Here is a 24,918-nt window from a genome sequence, read left to right on the forward strand (position 1 = left end):
TCGCAAACAGTATAGGGCTATAGGATATCACATTTGGAGAGCATCCTGTTGGTCTCATGTTTGTAAAAACCAGAGGTGTTGTCTCTGGAAGTGGTTCTGCAACATGAGGAAGTGAATTCCAAAGTCAAGAACTATCAAAAAGAGTTTGCATGCCCTTGATTTTCCTATAAGGATGTCAAAGCCATAAGTCATTATATCAGCACCCATTGTTACCTAGAGATCACTGTCAAGATCATGATGAGATGCTGAGTAGAGGCATGTAGATCTTGGAGGCATGTAGGTCCCAAACTCTTAAACCTCTAGTTCAGGGATGGTAAAGCTGTGTCCTTCCAGATGTTGCTAACTATAATAATAATAACAACAATAACAACAACAATAATAATTATAACAATAACAATAACAATAATATCCTGCCCTCCCTTCCAATAGGAGCCCAGGGCAGCAAACTAAAATACTAAAAACACTGTAAAACGTCATAAAAACGATCAACTCCCATAATCCCTGGCCACTGGCCATGCTGGCTCATCTACTTTCATTTCTGGATGGATGCAAACACAGACATACAGTAGGGCCCCGCTTTACGGCGTTCTGCATTACAGCGTTCCGCTGATGCAGCGGCTTTCAAGCAGGGGAAATTCCCCATTTTAAAGCCCATTTTGCCGTTTTGCGACGTTTTGCAACGTTTTCACATCATTTTTTCATGCCGCGGCCCATTATAGTCTATGGGGCCCCGCTTTACGGCGGGGGCCTGGTCCCTAACCCTCCGTATTAGCAGGGCCCTACTGTATATGTATCTGTGTGACAGAGATGTAGGTTGATAGAGATGGCACAATGTCTGAAACATGGTCATGTTTAATTCTTAACATTTGATCTTAGGATCACTGGTAAATCCTAACATTTAGTGGTAGATCACAAGAGCATCCAAGAGCCTGCTGTTGTTGCCTCAAATAGTTAGCAAAGGTTTCCTTCCTGTCCTTTTAGTAAACAGCACATCCATAAAGTGAGATATAGCAGTGCTGCCTCACAGCATCAAAAGATGTTTTAGAGTGTTTTTAGTGTTTTTGTTTGCCTCCATGGGCTCCTACTGGGAGGAAGGGCAGGATATAAATTTAATAAATAAATAAATAATAAAATAAAAGAATGAGTTTATTTGCTAATTACAAATTGCAGATCTTCTAGCAGCTAATTCTGCATTATCAGTAGGCAAATTAGATGTCCATGCAGCCACCATACCCAGGAGGATTCTCCTCTTTTCCAGAGCCCATCAGCATGGAACGTCCCATGTTCAAGTGGTCAGTGAACATCACCACATCATGATCTTACTTTCATATTCGTGAACTGGCAGTGTTTATCTTCTAGTCCCACGTTCATCAAACTGGCAGCCCCTCTTCACATGCTAAGTTGATAGTTAATCATAGGAACGTAGGAACCTGCCTTATACAGTAGGGCCCCGCTTTACGGCATTCCACATTACGGCATTCCGCTGATGCGGCGGCTTTCAAGCAGGGGAAATTCCCCGTTTTAAAGCTGATTTTGCCATTTTGCAACGTTTTGCAACTTTTTTGCGTCATTTTTTAGTGACACGGCCCATTATAGTCTATGGGGCCCCGCTTTACGGCAATTTCCGCTTTACGGCGGGGGCCTGGTCCCTAACCTGCCGTATTAGCGGGGCCCTACTGTAATGAGTCAGATCATTGGTCCATCTAGCTTGGTATTGTCTACACTGACTGGCAGCATCTCTCCAGGATTTCAGGCAGCAAGTCTCTCCTAGCCCTATTTGGAGATGCTGTGGACTGAACCTGGGACCTTCTGCATGCAAAGCAGGTGCTCTGCCACTGAGCTACAATGGCCCTTCCACAAGCAGCGCTATTTGAACTGATATCGTAAGCTAAAGATATTCCTAAGCAAGCACTTTATCTGCTTCACCCAAGGATGCTTGGACTGCTGTTTGATCCCTCCCATGATGCATGGATTGGCTGAGTGCCTTAATGCTGGAGACAGGAAATTTCAGTAATTTAGCTTATGTAGATGATAGCATATTTTCACATTCTGATCAGATCTGACAGTTTCAGTCCATCTGGTACAAGGGACAAGGCTGATAAACACTGACTGGGATGGGGTTGCTGCTTAAGATGGGTCGTATCTCCCCTTTTCTGCAAGAGACTGCTGTCCTTTGCTTCAGGCTAATGGTTAACAGAAGCAAAAGCTGAACAAAAACAGGTTCTGAATCCTACTGTGCCAACTACTGGGCATGCCGTAATTGTTGTTGTGTAAATTTGTATATTTGTTAGCAGAGAACAACAGCGGTCTGAGCTGCGTGTGTGCCAGTGTGTGTGTTCACCTAAGTGGCAGGTTTTTCCCTGCGTTGAGATCACTGAGATTTAAGACTTAGTAAAATAAGAAAAGCTACTTTATTTATCGAAATACATAGTAGATAGGAAAGGCATACCTAGTTCTAACTAACTAAGTTGGAGGCACAATGCCCAGAGTTGGGTATTGCCCTCATGGCTCAGGAGAGAGAGAGCAGAGACAAAGGTGTTGGAGAAGGGAAGAGAGGAAAGGGTGGAAGGAGGAGGGGCAGATAAGCTTCCCTTAAGACGTATCAATCTAGCGATGGAAGGAAGGAAATCGGAGCATCACAGGTAAAGGTAATCAAGCCTATCCATCTGGAGGACCCTCGCTCTATCTCCCTTCTGGAACATAAAGAAAAGAACAAAAGAGGAGTTGGTCACAGTACAGAGATCCAAAGGGGTCAATGCACAAGCTTAAGCCAGTGACTATTGGTAAAGGGCCATCATAGATCTCCAACATTTCCAACATGACAGGCTAAGAAAATGGGGAGTGGCCATAACTAGAGATGGAAGTATCTGCACATCTGAGTTCGCCCCGTTTGTCATTCTTCCTGTCTTTAATTTGGGTTTCCACTTTTCTGCAGCAATTTGCAGGGTGGTTTTTTTAAATGCTCATGGAAACTCTTAACATTTTAGTGCGACTTTCTCCTAATAAACTCATTTTTCTATGCAATTTTGAGCAATGAACACTATTTCGCAAGCAATTTCTCTTAATATAATGCATTTTCTATTTCATGAATATATTTGTTTTTATACACATTTTCTCCTAATACAGGCATTTATGCAAGCATTGTTTGATTGCAGAAGTGCATCACAAAATGTAGATGTGCACATTTCAAAGGATGGCTGTGTGTCAGTTCTCATATTGTTTTGGGAAAAATTAACTGCCTTCAAGCCGATCCCAACTTATGGGTGACTCTATGAATGGTAAGCAGTATTCAGAGGCGGTGTACCATTTCCTCCCTCTGAGGCTGAGTGGCAGTGACTGGCCCAAGGTCACCCAGTGAGCTGCAAGGCTGTGCGGGGATTCAAACCCTGGTCTCCCAGGTCGCAGTCCAGCACACTAACCACTATGCCACACTGGCTCTCTAAAATGGAAGTGGACTGCCTTCAAGTCGATCCCGACTTATGCCGACCCTCTGAATAGGATTTTCATGGTGAGCAGTATTCAGAGGGGGTTTCCCATTGCCTCCCTCCAAGGCTAGTCCTCCCCAGTTGGCTAGGGCCTGCTCAGCTTGCCACAGCTGCAGAAGCCAGCCCCTTCCTTGTCCGCAACTGCCAGCTGGGGGGCAACTGGGCTCCTTGGGACTCTGCAGCTTGCCCACGGCTGCACAGGTGGCAGGGCACATAACCCCTGAGCCACTCCCTGTGTGGTGGTCTTTAGCTGGCCCTTGACACCCAGGAGACACGAGCGGGGATTTGAACTCGCAGACTCTGGACTCCCAGCCAGGCTCTCCTCCCCACTGTGCTATACCAGCTCCATTTTGGAAAGTATGAATTTGAAATATTTGGCTTTAAATGTGGCCTGAATCGAATTCCTCCCCCATTCCCAGCCATAGCTCAGTGGCAGAGCCTCTGCCTTACATACAGAAGGCCCCAAGTTCAATCCCCGATAGCATCTCCAGGCAGGACTGGGAGAGACTGCGTGCCTGAACCCTTGGAGATGATACTGAGCTAGATAGGCCAGTGGTCTGACTCCATATAAGGCAGCTTCCTAATGTCCAAAACAAGCCTTGTGATACAGCCTTGACGTCCATTTTCCATACACCTCCAGTTCACCCATTTTGGCTTCGGGGGAGGTCAAAAGTCATGCTTTCAGGGGCTCTGAAATACTACCTGAGAAACCTGCCAAGGAGAATGTTCATCTTTTGTATATGTCGTTCCTGTTTTCAGCCATAACTCCCACAATCCACTGGTACTGCACACCAAACAGTTCAGGCTTCTTTCCTCTCCGTGCTGTGATACCAGGCATGCAGGGGTCATACACAACACTGATATAGGCAACATTGGAGGCTGGCGGCTTCGATGTCAGTGGGGCAATGGAGCCTGCTCTGGGTTTTAGTCCAAACTTTCAAGGAGCTGTCCGAAGTGAAAGCTCAGACTAAAATCCAGAGAGGATCCCACTGCCCCACTGACATGGAACCACCAGCCCCCACTGGTAGGCAATCAGCTTTGGCTACGTGCTGATGTGTTTGATTGAGTGGGGGGGCAGTGCTTCCTGGGCTGGTCCCATTAGTTGCTACCCTGGGCTCCTGCTGGGAGGAAGGGCGGGATATAAATCCAATAAAAACAGACGGACGGACAGATGGAAGGAAGGACGGATGGACAGGCAGGCAGGCAGATAGTGAGCCTGGTCAGCCAGCAGCAATGGGAGGGCAAATCTTCATTTGCTTCCCCCCAAAAAACAACAAAAATATAGGAAGAGGCTCCTCTTGGGCTTGGCTGGAGACAACCTCTGAGAAGTTCTCCTGTGCACGCCTCACTGACATGAAAGTGAAGAGCTCTTTGCACAAGAGCACCTTGCACAAGAGCACCTCGCACAGGAGCACCTTGGGCAGTTCCCCTTCCTTTCAGTGAGATGTGCACAGGAGAGCTTCCTGGTGGACAGTACCTCGAAGGCTAGGAGACTCTGCAAGCTGGGAAGCCACATGTGAGCCACACTCTCTGCGCGCAAGGCATCTGTTCTTGCCTCCTGGCAGCAGCAGCAGCCCTCAAAAACGGGACCTTAATTTGTAACACAGTTAAAAGCAGCGAAATGGAGATTTGATTAAGGGAGCATCTGGCGCCGGTTTGTTTAAATGCTCAAGAGTCATTTATCACACTGTCGCTCGCTGCTGCGGTTCTCCAGGGGAGGGAGGCCCAGAGAAGCACAGGGACAAAGGAAGTGTACAGCATGTGAGAAGATGTGTTGCTTGGCCCTTGCCTGCCGTTCACGAATCGTTAACCTCACCCTAAACAGACGGGCTCAGTTTCCAGGCAGTGCATCTTAACTGCGCCCTTGCACAGCTGTCCCTATTCATTGCAATGGGGCTTCTGCAAGCGAAGGACCCAGGGGGCCAAATCACATTTTTAACCTGTCCCTATATTCAGAACTTTTGAAGGGCATTTTTTTCAAAGGTTTATTTTAAAATGTAGTTGAACGTCACTGTTAAAAAACAACAACAACTAAGGGCACGATCCATCTCCACACTGCAGCTGCTACTATGCCTTGTGGGGGGTCAGCAGTGGGCTCAACAGGTCCCTTTTGCTCCCCCCACCCTAGCATGTGGTCACTATCAGGAACAGGAGAGGCTGCCTCGCACTGGCTCAGAGCCACTGGCCCATCCAGCTCAGTACCATCTATGCCACTGTTCTCCAACCTTGCGTCCCCAGCGGTTGTTGAACAACAACTCCCATCATCCCCAGACAGCATGGCCAATGGTCAGGGGTGATGGGAGTTGTAGTCCATCAACCTCTAGGGACCCAAGGTTGAAGAACACTAGTCTACACTAGCAGACAGGGGCAAGATTTCAGGCAGGGGACACTCCCAGCCCTACCTGGAGAAGCCATCAGGGACTGAACCTGGGACCTTCTGCATGCAAGGCAGATGCTCTGCCACTGAGCTATGGTTGTTCCAAATCCCAGCAGATCAGCCTCATGAAGCAAGCAAAAAACTCCGAAGTGGACGCAATATGGAGCAAGATAGACCAATAGCTTGACTTGGCCTAAGGCCTCTCCCTGTGGCCTTCAGGTGGAAGGAGGAGTTGTCTGTAGGGAAGGAGCAGCCTTCTTTTCTCCCTCAGCTTGTGCAAGTGTGCTCTCTCTGGGAGATGGGGAGCAGGCCCTTGGGAATAGGCAGGGGAAGAGCCGAGGGCCAGGCTGCCTTCTCCAGGCATCGCTGCCGCTCTGCAACTGACCTTTATTTCACTGAGACCTGGACGCTGCCCTGAGCCACAGTTTGGTTTTTCCACTAAGCAATGTCATAGGAATGTAGGAAGCTGCTTTATGTTGAATCACACTGGTGGTCCCGCTAGTTTAGTATTGTCTACACTAACTGGCAGCAGCTCCCCAGGGAGTCTCCCCCAGCCCCACCTGGAGGTGCTGGGGATTGAATATGAGACCTTAGAGCATAAGAAGAGCCTGCTGGATCAGGCCAAAGGGGCCCATCTGGTCCAGCAACCTGTTCTCACAGTGGCCAACCAGATGCCCATTATGGGAAGCCCACAAGCAGGACCTGCATGCAAGAGAACTCTCCCCTCCTGCAGCTTCTGGCAATTGCTATTTGGAAACATGCTGCCTCTGAGTATGGAGACTGAGCATACCCATCGTGGCTAGTAGCTACTGATGGCCTCATTCCCTATGAATTGGTCTAATCCTCTTTTAAAGCCATCCATGTTGGTGGCCATCACCACCTCCAGTAGAAGAGAATTCCATAGTTTCCCTATTTGCTGTGTCAGGAATTACTTTCTTGCTTCTGCCCCGAGTCATCCATAGAATCATAGACTATAGAATCATAGAGTTGGAAGGGGCCTTGTAGGCCATCGAGTCCAACCCCCTGCTCACAGCAGGAAATCCGCAGCTAGAGCATCTCCCGCAGATAGCTGTCCAGCCTCTGCTTGAAGACATCCAGCGAAGAGGATCCCACCACCTCCCTAGGCGGTCGGTTCCATTGCCGAACCGCCCTTACTGTCAAGAAGTCCCTTCTAATGTCCAATCTGAATCTATGCTCCTGCAACTTAAAACCATTAGACCTAGTCCTACCCTCTGGGGCAGCAGAGAACAAATCTGTACCCTCCTCTATGTGACAGCCCTTCAGGTACTTAAAGAGTGCAATCATGTCATTCCTCAGCCTTCTCTTCACCAGACTGAACATGCCAAGTTCCTTCAACCTTGCCTCATATGACTTGTTCTCCATACTGGCTATCATCCTTGTCGCCCTCTTCTGAACCCGCTCTAACTTGTCTATATCTTTCTTAAAATGAGGCGCCCAGAACTGAATGCAGTATTCTAGATGAGGCCTGACTAATGCAGAATATAGTGGGACTATTACTTCCCTCGACCTGGAAACTATAGCTCTGTTTATGCAGCCCAAAACTGCATTTGCCTTTTTTGCCGCACCATCACACTGCTGGGTCATGTTCAACTTGCGATCCACTACAATTCCAAGGTCCTTCTCACACGCACTACTGCTAAGCCGGGTATTTCCCATCCTGTACCCGTGCATTTTGTTTTTGTGGCCTAAATGCAGAATCCTGCATTTGTCTTTATTGAATTTCATTTTATTAATTTCAGCCCAATTTTCTAGTCTATCCAGGTCCCTTTGGATTTTATTCCTGTCTTCCATTGTGTTAGCTATCCCTCCCAGTTTCGTATCATCCGCAAACTTCATAAGGCTTCCCTCCACCCCATCATCTAAGTCATTGATAAAAATGTTGAAGAGTATCGGCCCCAGGACGGAACCTGTGGCACTCCACTCGAGACCTCCTTCCAGTCCGAAGCAGAGCCACCGACGACCACTCTTTGAGTACGGTTTTCCAACCAGTTGTGAATCCAACATTCAGCTTCATGGGATGTCCATGAGTTCTAGCGTTATGAGACTCTATCCATTTTCTGCACAACATGCATGATTTTGTTGTTGTTGTTACGTGCCTTCAAGTCGATTACGACTTATGGCGACCCTATGAATCAGCGACCTCCAAAGGCATCTGTCATGAACCACCAGATCTTGTAAGTTCAGGTCTGTCGCTTCCTTTATGGAATCAATCCATCTCTTGTTTGGCCTTCCTCTTTTTCTACTCCCTTCTGTTTTTCCCAGCATTACTGTCTTTTCTAGTGAATCAGGTCTTCTCATGATGTGTCCAAAGTAGGATAACCTCCGTTTCATCATTTTAGCTTCTAGTGACAGTTCTGTTTTAATTTGTTCTAACACCCAATTATTTGTCTTTTTTGAAGCCAGATTTCAACTCACCATCAAGAAAAACTTCCTAACTGTTAGAGCCATACGACAATGGAACCAATGACCTATGGATGTGGTGGGCTCTCCAACATTAGAGGCCTTCAAGAGACATCTAGACAGCCACCTGTCGGGTGTGCTTTAGTTTGATTCCTGCATTGAACTTGGACTCGATGGCCTTGTAGGCCCCTTCCATCTCTACAGTTCTATGATTCTATGACCCCCAAGGTCTCATTCCTGGTCACTCACTGCCAGTTCAGACCCCATGAGCATATACATGTAATCAGTTATTTTTTTCCCCAACGTGCATAATTTTATACTTGTTTGCAATGAATTGCATTGGCCATTTGACTGCCCCACCCAGTTTGGATAAATCCTTTTGGAGCTCTTCACAATCCCTTTTTGTTTTAACCATCCTGAACAATTTGGTATCGTCAGCAAACTTGGCCACCTGCCTGCTCACCCCTATCTCTGGATCATTTATGAACCAGTTAAAGAAGCACAGGTCCCGGTACCGATCCTTGAGGGACTTCACTTTCTACATCCCTCCACTGGCAGAACTGTCCGTTTATTCCTATTCTCTGCTTCCTGCTACTTAACCAATTTCTGATCCAAAAGAGGCCCTCTCCTCTTATTCCATGACTGCTAAGCTTACTCAGGAATCTTTGGTGAGGTACCTTGTTGAAAGCATTTAAAAGTCTAAGTATACTATGTCAGTGAGATCACCTCTATCTATACGCTTGTTGACATGCTCAAAGAACTCTGACAGATTAGCGAGACAGGACTTCCCCTTGCAGAAGCCATGCTGGTTCTGCTTCAGCAAGGCTCACTCTTCTATATGCTAGGTTATTCTATCTTTAAGAAAGCTTTCCACCAGTTTTTCCCAGGACAGACATCAAGCTAACTGGCTTGTAATTTCTGGGATCCCCCTGGAATCACTTTTTAAAGATTGATGTTACATTGGCCACTATCCAATCCTCAGTATGGTACATACGTTTCTTAGATTAGCAATTTCACATTTGAGTTCTTTGAGAACTCTCAGGTAGATGCCATGCAGACCCAGAGATTTGTCAGTTTTTATTTTGTCTATTAAGCCTAGAACGTATTTATTTTATTATTTATTTATTTATTAGATTTATATCCCACCTTTTCTCCCAGTAGGAGTCCAGGGTGGCAACTTCACCCCTCATCACCACTATTTCCCTTAGTTCGTCAGACTCATTCCCTGTAAACCTTAGTTCAGGCACAGAGATCTGCCCTGTGTCCTCCACTGTGAAGACGGATGCAAAGAATTCATTCAGCTTCTCTGCAGTCTCCTTATCCTGCTTTAGCACACCTTTGACTCCCTTGTCATCCGAGGGTCCAACTGCCTCCCTAGATGGTCTGCTTTGCATTTATTTAAAGTTTTTTTTGTCATTGGTTTTTATGTTATTAGCAATGTGCTCCTCAAATTCCGTTTTAGCACCCCTTATTGTCTTCTCTAATTAAATTCTAATTAATGATAATTAAACTCTAATTATCACTGGCTGAAATTTTTGCATCTCAATGCCATTCAACTCCACCGTACAATTTGCTTCTTAATAAACCTGCCAACTAAGATTTCACTTCATCTGTCTGACAAAGTGGGCTTGAGTTCATGAACGCTTATGCCATAATAAATTTACTAGTCTTTAAGGTGCCACAAGGCTTTTCCATTGTTTCCCCTCAGATGTGTCCCCCAATAGTTAACTCCTCCATTTTTAATGTTAATAACAACAGCAGTGCTGACAACAATAACAGAACACCATCCATATTTATAGCACTTTATGAGGTGCCACCTGTGTCATATCAACCAAAGTCTGTCACGGAAAGGAGCTCTGTTTTGCCTCTCAACCTTCACTTCTGCTGTTTGCTAAACAGAATCCACCCTGTTTGCCCGCTACTGAGGACCCCTTTTGCAAGGGAGTCTTCTCTGGCTCATGCTGGGCTTGGGTGCCCTTACTTGGGCAAAACATTCAATGACACCTGTCTAAAAATCGTCTTGAGCAAGACTCATTTAGGTGTGTGGGTATTTTTTCAGTGCCCCTATGCCTCTGTGGTATAAAGAACTTGGATGAGCATTCAATGTGAATCAAATGTTATGGAAATATATGTATACCTGCAGAGATCCTCAGCGTCTGAGCTGCGTGTGCGCCGGTGTGTGCATTCACCTAAGCAGCAAGTTTTTACCCTGCATTGAGATCACTGAGACTTAAGATTTAGTAAAATAAGAAAAGCTCCCTTATTTATAGAAATACTTAGTAGATGGGAAAGGCATACCTAGTTCTAACTAACTAAGTTGGAGGCGCAATGCCCAGACGTGGGTATTGTCCTCATGGCTCAGGAGAGAGAGCAAAGACAAAGATGTCTCCTCTCTCCTGGGACAGTCGAAGAAGAAGACAAAGGAAGGAGGGGCAGGTCAGCTTCCCTGAGCATGTCAGTTTACAATGGAAGGAAGTCAGGTAGAGAAGAGCACAGGTAAAGGTAGGCAAGCCTAGCCAGCTGGAGGACCCTCGCTCTATCTTACTTCTGGAATACACACAAAAGAACCCAAACAGGAGTTGCTCTTGCCCCACTTCCAACATCAGAGAAGTCTCCTAAAGCTCACTGCCCAAGGCTGGATATTGCATTGAGAGAGAGAGAGGCACAGAAAAGTCACCTTGGGATAATCCTAAAACCCTAACAAGACCCCTGCAGCTGGATCCAGCCAGTGGCCCACCCAGTATCCTGTTCTCACAGTAGCCAACCAGATGCCCCCAATGTGAAGCCCCCAAGCAGAGCCTGAACCCAGGAGCACTCTCCCCTCCTGCGGTTTCCAGTAACAGGTATTCAGAAGCAGGCTGCCTGTGACAAGGAGAGCAGTGCCATTGTGGCTAATAGCCACTGATAGCCTTGTGCTCCTCCATGAATTTGTCCAATCCCCCTCCTAATGTCATCCACGTTGGTGGCCATCACTACCTCTTGTGGAAACAGAATGCCAGACCAGCTGGGCCTCTGGCCTGATGCAGCAGGCCTTTTCTTACATTCTTACATTGAGGACAAGTGTCTTGCTGTTTATTTGTTACTTGATTTTCCTGGTGTGGAGTTCCCTTCCTGACAACTGGATGCAACCCCCCCCCATAGGATACAGTGTCATTCTGGAGCATTGGGGGAGCATGTTGCAAGCAATCTAGAATCAAAGAATCCTAGAATAGTAGAGCCTTGGACAGCTCCTTGAAAGTTCAGACTAAGACCTACAGCGGATTCACTGCCCCTCTGGCATAAGGACCCATCATAGAATCATAGAATAGTAGAGTTGGAAGGGGCCTACAAGGCCGAGTCCAACCGCCTGCTCAATGCAGGAATCCAAATCAAAGCATTCCTGACAGATGGCTGTCCAGCTGCCTCTTGAAGGCCTCCAGTGTCGGAGAGTCCACTACCCCTCGAGGTCACTGGTTCCATTGTCATATGGCTCTAACAGTTAGAGAGTTTTTCCTGATGTCCAGTCGAAATCTGTTTTCCTGCAACTTGAGCCCATTATTCCGTGTCCTGTCTGTGTCAGTCTCCACTGGCAGTGCTTTGAGGCAATGACCCCCGGCAGCCACTTCACAACCAGCCTGGCATGCACACCAAGGCCTCAGCTAGCAGCTGGCAGGGGAAGGAGAAGTCCAGTGGAATCTTCCCCATACAGACAGAGCCGGGTGTCTTTTTCTTTTTTTTTTTAATAATTTTTATTCAAATTTTTCAAAAGACAAACAAAACAAAGTCAAACAACAAAAACATAACAATACAACAAAAGAAAAAAAAATAAAATAGTTGACTTCCGATTTGTCGCAGATCAGCTATAAGTATATAATATATATCAAACCTGTCCCTTAATATATACATACAGGATCACTTTTCTCCATAGGCTATCTTAGTTAATCGTCAAATCCCAATATCATCATTTTATTTTGATCTTTCAACAAAAAGTCTAAGAGAGGCTTCCATTCCTTAAGAAATGTGTCTGTCGATTTTTCTCTAATTAAGCATGTCAATTTATCCATCTCTACTAAGTCCATTAACTTCAATAGCCAGTCTTCCGTTGTTGGTGTTGATTCCATTTTCCACTTTTGTGCATATAATAATCTTGCTGCCGTAATCATATATAATATTATTCTTCCATATTTCTTTTCTGTTTGTTTATCCATAAAACCCAATAAAAAAAATTCTGGTTTTGACTGAATATTTATCTTTAGAATTTTTTGCATCTTCCTACCTATCTGTGCCCATAATGATTTTGCCTTTTTATACAGCCACCACATATGATAAAATGATCCTTCTTGTTGTTTACATTTCCAACAAACATTAGAAACATTACTATACATTTTTGACAACTTTTCTGGAGTCATGTACCAACGATACATCATTTTATAGAAATTTTCTTTAAGATTATAGCATAATGTAAATCTCAAGCCTTTTTTCCACATATTTTCCCATAGATCCATTTGTATGTTATAACCAAATTTTTTTGCCCACTTTACCATACACTCTTTTACTTGTTCTTCTTCCATATCCATTTTCAGCAAGAGTTTATACGTTTTCGCAATTGTATTTTCATCATTTGTACACAAACCTATTTCAAAATCAGATTTACTTATTTCAAACCCATACATTTTCTTGTCCATTTTATATCTTTCTAACAATTGTAAATAGGCAAACCATTGAGAACTATATCCTTCCTTTTATCAGTTGTTCTCTCTGTTTCATTATATATTCTCCATGTACATTTTCTAATAGTTCTTGATAAGTTAACCATTTCTCTTTTCCAGCCATTTCTCTTCTGTAAAACGCTTCTTGACTTGAGACACATAATGGTATTTTCGAATAGAACCTTGGTTTATATCTGTTCCATATTTTCAATAAAGGACGTCTTATAAAATGATTGTTAAAGTCCACATTAACTTTTACTTTGTCATACCATAGATATCCATGCCATCCCCACTTCAGGTTATGGCCCTCCAAATCCAATAGTCTTTTATTCCTCAATAAAATCCATTCCTTTATCCAGACTAAGCAACAGGCAGCAAAATAAAGTCTCAGATTTGGTAATCCCAGTCCTCCTCTTTCTTTGGCGTCTTGTAGTAATTTAAATTTAACTCTTGGTTTTTTTCCTTGCCATACAAATTTAGAAATATCTTTTTGCCATTGTTTAAAAGGTAAATCAGAGGATATTACAGGTATTGTTTGAAACAAAAACATCATTCTCGGTAATACATTCATTTTTATCACAGATATTCTACCCATTAATGACAATTGTAGTTTATCCCATCTTAGCAGATATTTCTTAATCTCTGTCCATAATTTTTCATAATTATTATGAAACAACTTTGAATTTTTATTTGTCATAATAATACCTAAATATTTCAACTTTTTCTCTATTGTAAAATCTGTCTTGTCCATTAACTCTTTCTGTTCCCTTAAAGTTAAATTTTTCACCAACATCTTTGTTTTTTGATTGTTGATCTTAAATCCTGCTAACGGTCCAAATTCTTTTAATTTCTCCATCAATACATTAATTCCTTCCAAAGGGTTTTCTAATACAATTATCAAATCATCAGCAAATGCTCTCAGTTTATATTCTTCTTTTTTATCTTTAATCCCGAAATCCTTTTATCTTGCCTTATATCTCTAAGCAGCACTTCTAAGACCAGAATAAATAGAAGAGGAGATAATGGACATCCCTGTCTTGTACCCTTTTGTATTTCACATGAATCCGTTAAATCTCCATTAACAATTATCTGAGCCTTCTGAGATGTATAAATCGATCTAATCCATTTTATAAAATTGTCTCCAAAATCCATTTGCTCCAAAACCTGAAACATAAATTTCCAATTCAAATTATCAAATGCTGTCTCAGCATCTAAGAAAATCAAAGCTGCTTGTTTATCATTTCGTTGTTCTAAATATTCCAACACATTCAAGACATTCCTGACGTTGTCACGTAATTGTCTTTTAGGTAAAAACCCCGATTGATCTTCCTGGATAAATTGTTGCAATATTATTTTCATTCTTTCTGCCAAAATCATTGTAAAAATTTTATAGTCATTATTCAATAGAGATATCGGCCGATAATTTTTTGTTTTAGTTAAATCTTGCTCCTCTTTAAGTATTAATGTTATGTTAGCATTTTTCCAAATATCCGGTATCTTTCCCTCTTGCAAAATAGAATTCATTGTATACTGTAAAGGTAGCAAGAGTTCTTCCTCCAAACATTTATAGTACACTACAGATAACCCATCTGGTCCTGGCGCCTTTCCTGATTTAATTTTGTTTATAGCTTCAGATATCTCTCTTGACGTGATAGGGCCATTAATAGCTTGTCTCTGAAAATCTGTAATTTTAGGCAAATTCTGTTTAGATATATACTCTTCTATTTTTTCAGATGGGATTTCCTGACACTTGTACAATGTTGAATAATATTGATGAAAAATCTTTTTGATTTTTACATTATCTGTCAGCATCTCATCTCCTTCTTGTATCTTTAAAATAATATTTTTTTGACGTTCTTTTCTTAATTTATATGCTAACCATTTCCCCGGTTTATTTGCAAATTCAAAAGTCCTTTGTTTAGCAACATTTAGTTTCCTTTCAATTTCTCTGTCAGCATTGATACTTGATTCTGTAACATTTTAATTTGATTTACAATAGAAACTTTAGTTGGATTCTTTTTCAATTCTTCCTCTTTTTGTTTTATTTCTTCCAAAATTAATTGCATTTTCTGTTGTTTCTTTTTTTTTAATTCAGAGTTACATTTAATAAAATATCCCCTCATAAATGCCTTACTTGTATCCCAAACAATATTTTCATTTGTTCCTTTATGTAAATTATGTTCAGAAAACTCTTTTAATTTCTTCTTACATTCTTGTACTACTTTGTCATTCTGTAATAAAGATTCATTTAGTCTCCATCTAAATCCAAGATTTTTTTTTTTTAAAAGTTAATATCACAGGATTGTGGTCCGAAAAAGTTTTTGGTAATATATCCATTTTAAAAATATCTTTCACTAGATTTTTAGACATCCAAATCATATCAATCCTCGAAAATGTTTTATGACTTTCTGAAAAATAAGTAAATTCCTTTGCGTTATCATTTATATATCTCCAGGTATCCACCAATTCTAAATTTTCCATCAGTTCAAAGCAAATCTTCGGTAATTTACCCTGTGTCTCTTTAATATTTTTTTCAGAAAGTCTATCAATTTTTGGTGAGATTACCCCATTCCAATCACCCATGACACACCAATGATCATATGAAAACTCTGACAATTTTTCCATAAGTCCTGTGTAAAACCTTGTTTTATCTTCATTGGGGGCATAAATACCCACTATCAAAATTTTTATGCCCTGTAAAGTAATTTCAACCCCCACAAATCTACCACTATCATCCAGTAATATCAATTTAGGAAGCAATTGTGGGTTAATGTAAAGAACAACTCCATTTTTTTTTTAATCCAGCCAAAATAAATTCTTCACCCAAATTTTTACAAATCAAATATTTGGAATCTTTTTTCTTAATATGAGTTTCTTGTAAACAAATTATATCCAATTTTAATTTTTTTAAATAATGAAACACTTTCTTTCTCTTCTGCGCTGTGTTGGCTCCATTTATATTCCAAGTTAGATATTTGTAATCCATCTTTAAGCGTGTATTTTAAAATGTACCTGATGCTCCCTTTAATCCATCATCTTCCTTCCCCTCCTCTGCATGTTCCTGTTGACTTTGTTTCCCAGGAATTATATCCATATCTTTAAGTTTATCTTCTTCCATGTCTTTTGAAGCTTTTCTCAAGAAATCCCTTGCTTTTTGAACAGTATTCAATCGATATTTCTGTTGTCTGAATGTAAAAATCACTCCTTCTGGAACATCCCATCTAAATTGAATTTTGCATTGCTTAAGTTTTTCTGTAAAGAAAGCATATTCTTTTCTCTTACGTAAAAGTCTAATAGGAATTTCTTTCATCACCAGTATTTTCTTACCATCAATTTTAAAGGTATTGTTGAAGTGTTGATGTAATACCATATCTCTGGTCATCTTTTTTATAAAGTGAACAAGCACATCTCTTGGAATTTTTTTCATTGTTGCATATCTGGAATTAATTCTATAAACTTTATCTATTTCAAATTTCATCCGATCTTCATTCAAATCCAAAAATTTTACTAAGGCATTAACAATTTTATCTCTGATATCTTCACCTGTTTCCTCAGGGATTGCACGGAATCTCAAACAATGTTCTTTATTTCTTAATTCAATCACAGCCATGTAGTCCAAATTTTTTTCTAATTCTAGATTTAATATATCTGTTCTATTCTCCAAGATTTGTACCTTTTCTTTAGTATTTTTTGCATCCTCCTTTATTTGTCCAATTGTCCCTTTAATCTCATCCACTTGTGTTTTAATATAGTCTTTTATATCTATCAATTCAGTTTTCATTTCCTGTTTTATATCACTAATCCCTTCCATTATTTTTTGAAACATATCTGGGGGTAAAGCCCCTTCCTGTGGATCAATTGAACCTCTTCGCTCCTGAGCCTTAGCTGCTTTTTTAGTTGTCATTCTAAAGAAGCCTTTAATTTCTGATATTAACCACTGTTCCCAAACCTAGAGGCAGTCTATTTCTTTCTTTTTTTCCTCCACCAACAAAAGAGTTAATATTCCAGGCCTGTTATTATAGTCCGGCCAGCACAGTTCTTATCTACGTCCAGGAATGCAAAACAATTCTGGTTCACAACACCAAGCAATTAGTAACATATACGAACAGCAGATTCGTCCAAAAAGAAATAATCCAAGGAGAAAAATAGTCCAAAATATATTTCCATCAAATAATAATTGCCTCTCATCCGTTTTTAAACTTTATAACTCCAAATTCAGGCCAGCTTTTTGTCATAAAAATATATATAAATTGTTTACATTTTCTTTCTTCCTTAATTATATTTAACAGAGAAAAAGTATGACTCACCCAGATTTCTCAATTGCTGATTCGTACACAAATCCCTTTTACTGTAGTAATTTAAGCCAAATGATAAGATTTAGACAGAAGGAGGCTCGCTGGTTAAGAACGTTTTTAAGAAGAAGAAAAAACGCCTCGCTTTTTTTCAGTACAGCTTGTTGGAAGTCCTGACCCCGACTTCAGCCGATCGGTATGCCTTCTTATCTCAGGGAATTCCTGATCAATTCCAGCCGCCGACAGCTCAACGAAGTCCTGTGGAAAATCTGATCGGTTCACCTTTACCTTGGAGAACATTTAAGCCAGTCAAAGTTTCCTCTTGGCTGGCTTTTAAACTGAAAAAAGCTTCCTCTGAGGCAGAGATCTCTCAGAGACAACCACCAGCTGGGCACTCACTTCCGGGAAGTCCACAGAGCCGGGTGTCTTCATTGGGCATTTGTTGTTGTTGTTGTTGTTAACAAAACATTGATTGATTGATTGGTTGGTTGGTTGGTTGGTTGGTTGGTTGGTTGGTTGGTTGGTTGGTTGTACTTATATACCGCCCCATAGCCGAAGCTCTCTGGGCGGTTTACAGTAACTAAAAACAGCAAGGGGGGGCAACTGTGACGCTTTGCTCAGCTCACACCTGCCAAAATTCCTGCTTTTGGAAATGAAGGAATCCCACCATCCATGACTCAAAGTGAGGCCCTTGGCTCAGGTGGCCAACTGGGAGGGAAATCAGAGCAGATCTTGCCCCTTTCCCCATCCCCCACCCCACTGGCCCACACAGGGCCAGCTGCCAGCAATGCTCTGCTTCTCCCTCGTTGCAACTGGCTGGTTGTGGCTGCCAGTCTACTCCCCTGCTTGGCTCTGCCAAGAGAAAGCCGGAGCCTGGGTGCGCATGCCAGGCTGGTTGTGGAATGGCTGCCAGGGAGCATTGCCTCGAAGTACTGCAGGTGGAGACTGCTGGATCTGATGTCAGAGGGGCAGTGCATCCGCTCCGGGTCTTAGTCCGAACTTCCAAGGAGCTGTCCGAGGTGCTTTCAGTGTTGAAAATTGAAAGTTCAGGCTAAAACCCGGAGAGGATTCACTGTTCCATGGACATCAGAGCATCCAGTCTCCACTGAGCACCGCCGCTGCTTTACTGCACTTTAAACCAAGGGTGGGAAAGGCCCGGGGCCAAGTGCAGGCCTCTCCATCTGGCCCTTGGGACTCCATCCAGGGCACATTCCCCTCTCCTCCACCTACATCCCTCCTTCACATCCTCACATGTTTTCTTGGCTGAAATACGTCCTTGACCTCTACCCATGACTCTCACTCGCCTGAATGGGGGACAGAGGAGGGTTTGTGGGCACGTAGGAAGACTAGCCTGCTGTACAGAGGTGAAACCTGCATCCATGTTTCCACCCACTTTTGGCCCCACGCACCCTGGGCATGTGGGGCACAGGTGGGCCCTGAGCTGAAAAGGGTTATCCACCCTGCTTTAAACAGTCCTTGCCTTGTTGCCACAGAGGCTGCTGGCACTCCGTGACGGTGCTCCAAGGTGCCACAAGGTTACTCTAATCCGTGGTGCTGAGGAAGGACCCTCTAAGACAGAGCAAGGTATTCTGGGAAGGGGCAGCCAGGAGAGTCCCTTTGCCACTGCCACTTGGCCATGGAAGCAAACACTGCTTCAAGCATTGCACTTTAACAATGCCCTGCTCTGGGGAGCGATCTAACACCAAATTAAGGCACTGGGAGGCAGGATGGCTTCACATCTGGGCTGGGGGGCAGAAAAGAGGGTGTTGTAGGCAATCCAGATCAGGGGGAGAAATATCTTGGGGGCTCTGCAGAAGACCTTGCTCCATTCAAGGAACCAGGGGGGGGGCATATATCCACCAGGCTCAGGGGATGGAAAGGCTCCTCCTTCTGTGAAGGGCAGGCACACCTTGACTCTTTAGCTTAACTCTCTCCAGCATTAGGAATCATAGAATCATAGAATAGTAGAGTTGGGCCTATAAGGCCATCAAGTCCAACCTCCTGCTCAATGCAGGAATCCAAATCAAAGCATTCCCGACAGATGGCTGTCCAGCTGCCTCTTGAATGCCTCCAGTGTCAGAGAGTCCACTACCCCTCGAGGTCACTGGTTCCATTGTCATATGGCTCTAACAGTTAGAGAGTTTTTCCTGATGTTCAGTCGAAATCTGGCTTCCTGCAACTTGAGCCCATTATTCCGTGTCCTGCACTCTGGGACGATCGAAAAGAGATCCCAGCCCTCCTCTGTGTGACAACCTTTCATGTACTTGAAGAGTGCTGTCCTGTCTCCCCTCAGTCTTCTCTTCTCCAGGCTAAACATGCCCAGTTCTTTCAGTCTCTCCTCACAGGGCTTTGTTTCCAGTCCCCTGGTCATCCTTGCATTTATCCCTGTTGAATTGCATTCTGTTGTTTTCAGCCCAATGTTCCAGCCTATCAAGGTCCCTTAGAAGGAAACCAAGACATTTGTACAGCGCCGCTCTCCACCTCGGGGATCAGAATTATATTTTATTTAAGGTATTTGTATCTCTTCATACAAATGTATCTCTGCAGGGCAGCTTACAATACAAATTCATGACAAAATGCAATTACATCATTTAAACACTACCAAAACCACAAACGAGACATTTCCCAACCCACCAGAGCTTCAAGACCAGGATGGAGAACTCCGGTACATCTGTTTAAAATCTAAAAAATCGTTTCATTGGAAATGCCTGAGAGAATAAATATGTCTTGCAAGCAGAAGCCTAAAAGGAAGCAACGCAGGCAGCAGACAAACCTCCCAGGGAATCCGGGGACAAGGATTCGGCTAGGTGGCATAAGGTGCCCATGGCAATTGGGTTGAGGCTTCTTAGGAAGAGGCAATGTGATAGAAGTGTGTCAAAGTTTGCATGGCACAGAGGAAGTGGAGAGAGGGAAGTTTTTCTCCCTCTCCCCTAATGCTAGAACTCCATTGGAGCTGAATGATGGCAGATTCAGGGCAGACAACAGAAAGCCTTCTTCCCACAGGGTTTCAGACAGACGAGTCTCCGAGATGCCATCGGGGACTGAACTAGGGACCTTCTGCACGCAAAGCAAGCACTCCGTTACAGAGCTGCAGCTCTTCCCAGAAACTCCTCCCCCATCTCATGCCACTCTCTTCTTTTTTGGCACATGACAGCCGTGAACATAGGAAGCCCCGTTGATCATTCATTCACCCTCTGCTTTTCAATGCATTTCCCCATCTCTTTTCCAAACCTCAAAAAGTCCACGTGTTGTTGTTGTTGTTGTTGTTAAGTGTGTTTGTTGCACCAGAGTGACACAGCCCTTTCATCCACATGAATTGTGCAAACCTGAAATTCCAGTGAGCCCTCGAATCCCTCCCACCAAATACTGACCGTCTGGAGGCACCTCGGCATTGTCTGCATGGTGGCCTCCTGGTGATGCTGGACTACCATTCCTAGCATCCCTGACCACTGACTAGTCCGGCTGGGGCTGGTGCGAGCTGGAATCCAAGATCAGGAGGAAGTGGCTGCCTCCAGGGTCTCAGGCAGGGGTCTTTCCCAGCCTTACCCGGACATACAGGGGAACTGAACCGAGGACCTCCCGCGTGCAAAGCAGGAGCTCTACCACTGAGATATCCACCTCCCACCCATGGCCTTATTCTATGCAGCACCAAGTGGCCTGCAGGTAGAGGAAATGGCTGGCCTGAGCCTTGCTGCTCCACAGCGCCACCCTGACAGTGGCAGGAAGGAGTACTGCAGTTTGCCAAGCCAACTAGGTCATGTAGCCAAGGGGGGGGGGTCTGCTGGCCTTCTCTCGTGGCTGCTTTAGGCTTGGCTTCCCAGCCTGAGCAGCTCATCCCCAGAGCAGGTGCTCCAGAGTCTTGCCTTGCCTGTCCCATGGCCTTTTGGAACCTGAGCACCCACCTCCTCCCTGATTGGGATTGTTACCTGCCTTTGACCTCTGTGGTTGCTGTCTGGGGCACTTGACCTGTGCCGTCCTTCAAGGACGCTGCTTGACTCCTTCCTCTCAGCCTGATGCCCAGTCCCCCTGCGGCCCTGAACTCTGGCCAGATGAGACTCTTCACAGGTGCAGGGAGCAGCTCCATTCTCCTAGCTGAAGGCGCCCAGAGTGGTCTGTGCCATTGGCAGAGCTGCCGCTGCTAAAATGCAGCCTTTTCTCAGGCAGAACCTTTCAGCAATTTCATGGGAAAGGGCAACATGCAGGCACCAATTGTCAACTGCCGCACAGCTGCAAACAAAATCTGCTGCCACACTCGTCGGCCCAAAATACCTGAATGTACCATAATCTGGGTGGTTTGTCTTGAGACTCTCCAGGTGCCCAAATTCAGGCAAACCACATTCCTTTATCATTATGCTGAGCAGTTATCATTAGAGCAGAGCTGAAACTTCTCTTTGGGATTTTTTTTTTGTATCCAAAACTTGGTATTTGCATTAAACCACCTGACAGCTGGAGAAGTGGGTGTAGCTGGCTATTGCTGGGCACCTTTTCTTTCTTTCTTTCTTTTAGCCATAAGACTTCAGGGGGAGGAAAGGAACCATTGCCATCACTCCCACTTGGCTTCATGTGGCATGAAGGCTACTCAGAGTGAGGGTAACGTTATTTGCTGACCTCATTCTGGGCTCTTGTGGGATAAACAAATGTTACCTAACATCAGAGATGGGTAACCCCAGACCCAGGGGGCAAATGCGGCCCTCCAGGCCTCTCTGTCTGGCCCTTGGAACTCTCCCCAAGCTACCACCCCTCCCCCTAGGCCATGCCCTTCACTGGCCCAGCTTTGCACCCCAAATGTTTTTGCCTGTCCTTGAGATCTGATAAGGCCTCTTGCTTGTCTGGCTGGAGGACTGCATGTAGAAAATAGCCCAATGGACAAATGTAAAGTTCACACATTTTGCTTCAATTACTTTTGGCATGTGGCCCCCAGAAAGTTGCCCAGAAAGGAATGTGGCCCTTGGGTTGAGGACAGCAACCAAAAGGGGGGCATTGTCAGCCATACGTTCAAGCCTACGCTCTGCTCCTCTTCACACATGCCCAAATCACTGAAATGCTGTTCACCACCACCACTTTGTAGGGGGGTGGGTTTTGCTCAGCCGTGCTGATCCCCTTAGCGGCCCAGCATTCCCCCTCAGCCTCCTTTGTCTTGCACCTCTGCCCTTCTGAGGGAGCATCCCAGCCAATGGCCCTTCAGGGCCCCTGGGGCATCACCGCAGCTGAGTCAGAAAGTATGTACTCCCATGTTCTATATATGGAAAATGGAAACGGACTGCCTTCAAGTCGATCCCGACTTACAGCGACGCTATGAATAGGGTGTTCATGGTAAGCAGTATTCAGAGGGGGTTTCCCATCGCCTCCCTCTGCGGCTAGTCCTCCCCAGCTGGCTAGGGCCTGCTCAGCTTGCCACAGCTGCACAAGCCAGCCCCTTCCTTGTCCGCAGCTGCCAGCTGGGGGGCAACTGGGCTCCTTGGGACTATGCAGTTTGCCCACGGCTGCACAGGTGGCAGGGCACGTAACCCCTGAGCCACTCCCTTTGGGGGTGATCTTTAGCTGGCCCTAGACACGAGCGGGGATTGGAACTCCCAGCCAGGCTCTCCTCCCCACTGGGCTATACCATAAAAATGAAAACAATGAAATGGACTGCCTTCAAGTCAATCCAAACTTATGGCTACCCTATGAAAAGGGATTTCATGGTAAGCGGTACTCAGAGGGGGTTTCCCATCGCCTCCCTCTGCGGCTAGTCCTCCCCAGCTGGCGAGGGCCTGCTTAGCTTACATATATATAATATTTATATATATATTCAACCTCTAGGACCATCTGATGCTGAAGAGTTTCATCAGGCATTGCAACTCCAGAACGTTATCGATTTGTTCCATAGCTTTGCCATCCTTTTCAAATACAGCAGTGATCGAAACCTCCTGTGTAGGAACGGACATGAATGCAACATGGGTTCCCTCCAGCATCTCAGCACCGAGGGCAGTTCCCAGTTTATCCCAATTTATCCCAGCCTGGTGGGGCCTGATGCTTCTGACCTGTAGCTCCAGTCCTGTGTGGAAGGCGGCAAATGCTCTTCTTCTCACATAGAGATGGTGGGACTTTATTTTTCCATAATCAAGAGATGGCAGAGCAGCATTGTGGCCACTGAACTCCCCGAGGAGGTAGATTTCAGCTTTTGCTTGCCACCTGTCAAGCGTCTAAATATAAGTCCCGGCTGGCAATTATTGTGGTTTATTGGCAGGCTCTGACCTGCCTGGCTCAGATTTCCTCTGGAAAACGGGAACACAAACAGGCCAAGAATGATCTATCCTGTGCCAACATCCTGGCCACAAGAGAAGCAGCTGGCTAGGGTGGAGAGGGCAAAAATAGTCACCCCTCGGACTCGGGGCTTTCAGTGTCCTGGCCGGCTCCCAAAAGTTCACTTGAGCAAGCCCAGGCTGGTTCCAGGCACGGATGGGAGGCTGCAAAGGGAGACCACCTGTTGGAGAAAGAGACGCTTTTGTTCCTGAGGCTGTTGCCAAGTATTGTGCTAGGAAGTGGGGGTGAAGTTATATGACTTTGAGCTGCTGGAAGCTGGTTTGCAAATGCCACCACCTCTGCAGCTGCCAAGGCCAGCCTGGAGATGTTGGGGGGGGGGTTGCCCACATGCAAAAAAGTCCAGACAGCACCTTCTTCCCACTTTCTACAACTACATCTGTATTTAGACAGGTAAGATCAAATTATAGGCTGCACTTTAATGCACAAGTCCCAAGGAAACCTATGAAATACAAGATTTGTTTGTTTGTTTATTAGATTTATATCCTGCCCTTCCTCCCAGTAAGAGCCCAGAGCAGCAAACAAAAGCACTAAAAACATTCTAATTATCAGAAACAAAGACTTTCGTGTCACCTTAAAGCAGACTTCACCAACCTGGTGCCCTCCAGATGTGTTGGACTACAACCCTCAATAGCCCTAGCCAGACTAACAAATTTATTGTGGCATAAGCTTTTGTGGACCCAGGCCCACTTTGTTAGATGCATTGAAGTGAAATATTTTTAAATGTTTTTTTTTAGAACTTGTGTTAACCTAAGTCACTGAAATTAATAAACCTAAATTGGTCTCCATCACTGTTGACTTTCAAGAGGAATTTGAAGACATTCCGGTTTACTCAGGCATTTGATGGCTGCAGGGGACTGGTCCTGGAAATCCAGAGATCACTGATGAAAGAATGCTTTTAACTGAGTTTTAGAATGTTTTTAATTGTGTTTTGGAATGTTTTAAACTGCTTTTAGCATGTTTTCCCTTTTCTTGTTAAATTGTTTTGTTGATGTTTGCCGCCCTGGGCTCCTTTAGGAGGAAGTGCAGGATATATATTCTGTTGTTGTTGTTATATTATATTATAATGTTTATTAACTTCAGTGGGTCTACTCTGAGTAGGACTAGCAGTGACTACCACCATTGTTTTATAGCTTGCAGAAATTTAATAAATAAATACAATGTAAAAAAAATTACTTAAATATAGAGGAAAAATTGTAAGGTGGGAGCTGAATGGCAATGAAATGCAAAAATTACAGGCAGTGATAATCACAGCTTCAGTACCTGCCAGCTAAGATTTCACTTCATGCATCTGATGAAATGGGCTTAAGTCCACAAAAGCTTTATGCCATAAGGAATGTGTTAACCTTTTA

The sequence above is a fragment of the Rhineura floridana genome, chromosome 4 (assembly GCF_030035675.1).
Source record: "Rhineura floridana isolate rRhiFlo1 chromosome 4, rRhiFlo1.hap2, whole genome shotgun sequence".
NCBI lineage: Eukaryota > Metazoa > Chordata > Lepidosauria > Squamata > Rhineuridae > Rhineura > Rhineura floridana.